Below are 1,946 nucleotides of genomic sequence, written 5' to 3'. Positions count from 1 at the left end.
CCGATTGTGCAGTGCGCTTGGTGGAGAGAGACGCCAACGGCATGGAGGAGTGAGAGCCTGCCCGAGATGGACCCCACGATATGTGTATTTTCGCGCTTTGCATTTTCTTCTACTAAAACCTAAGACCTGTGTGTTGTTAGGTCGATGCTTTAACCACTTGAGCTATTCAATTTAACTGTTGATAAAGTTGGCTCCTCCGTAATGATATACCACCAATGGCTTCAACCAGGCTCTGATACCACTTGTTGACTCTAGCAATTGGGAGGAAAGCGTCGAAAAAACTGGCCGAAGGAAGATTTCTTCGAAGGAAAAATAACGGAAAGTAAAAGAAGAGAGATTTGCTGAAGAATCGATGATCTGATTTCCATTCAGTTTGAGTAGTTTAAATAACAACTCTAATCCTAAAAATGGAAAGTAGTGGGCAAACACTTGCGCCCAAAGTTGGCCAAAATGGCCAGCAAAAATTACTCTCTTCCATTCAACGATTATAGTTAATTCTGACTTTTGAAAAGTAAAAAACAATAACAAAATCTAAGGAAACCATAGGTTTTATTTAACAATCAACTCAATCGAAATGGAGAAATGTTAGTCGAGACACGAGTTGTGGAGAAGATTTTGAGATCTTTAACCAACAACTTTGAGAATGTTGTATGCGCGATAGAAGAGTCAAAGGACCTAATGACTTTCATGGTTGATGAGCTCGCCGGTTCTCTCGAGGCACACCAACAACGTAAGAAGAAGAATGAGGAAACACTCGATCAAGTACTTCAAACCAAGGCGTCAATCAAAGATGAAAAGGTACTCTACTCTAAAAAATTTCAAGGTAAAGGTCGTGGCTGTGGAAGTCGTGGAAATGGTCGCTGTGATCAAGGTAGCAGTCATGAAGGATACTATATGGAGAAGGGACAGTTGAGCCAAGAAAATTCGTGTGGAAGAGGACGTAGTCGAGGAAAAGGCGGCTAATCAATTTATTCCAACGTCCAATGCTACAAATGTCACAAATATGGTCACTATACGAATGATTGTAACTCCAAAAAATGTTACAATTGTGGTAGAGTGGGGCATTTTGCAAAATATTATCGAGCCGATAAAAAGGTGGAAGGAACAACCGACCTAGCCTTGGAAGACGTAACAAATGAAGGTCTTCTCTTGATGGCTCAAAATGAAAACAATATCAACAACGACAGTCTGTGGTACCGCTGAAAATATAACACATGCAGAAGCAATTTGGATCTTAGGCACTTTTAGAACATCAATTATAATAAATAACTAGCATGTTCATAAGTATTAAAACTTAAAGAGTTTGAATACTAACCTTTTGTAGTTCAAATTCCTTTTTCTTCATGAACTGGTTTCGAACTACCACTAGGGTCTTCTCCACTATCCTCCGGTCTTAGAACGGGATTGTGGAATCCGGTGAGTGTCTAAACTTGAGAGGGATTTTGTATATATGAAGAGAGTGTTTGTGAGAGGTTTTTCTCAAGGTTTTTTACCAACAAGAACCACCTTCCATGTACCATGATCACTCTATTTATAGAGTCATGTTTGCATGTTCATGTAAATTTGAGATCACCAAATTTTAACACTCAAAATTCCACTCAAATGTTTGGGATTATGCGGCAAACATGTATGCTTGAGTTAACCAAATTTTGACACTCAAAATTCCACTCAAATTTGTGGGGTTTATTTGGCAAACATGCACGTTTGGTTAAACCAAATTTTGACACCTCAAAATTCCACCAACATGGATTTTTCCATTAAATGAAGTCAACCTTTTTACTTTCTTCATTTTGATTCAACAATTAATTTGAATTATTAATTTCAAATTAAAGTAATATTAAATGATTAATTAAACTATTTAATTAATATTTAATATTAATTCAAATGTCAATCCCAATTAATTCCGGCACATATTTGATTAAGATATTTAAATCTTATTTAAATAT

Source organism: Cucurbita maxima, unplaced genomic scaffold, assembly GCF_002738345.1.
Source record: "Cucurbita maxima cultivar Rimu unplaced genomic scaffold, Cmax_1.0 Cma_Scf00344, whole genome shotgun sequence".
NCBI classification, from domain to species: domain Eukaryota; kingdom Viridiplantae; phylum Streptophyta; class Magnoliopsida; order Cucurbitales; family Cucurbitaceae; genus Cucurbita; species Cucurbita maxima.
This window is presented reverse-complemented; position numbering follows the sequence as displayed.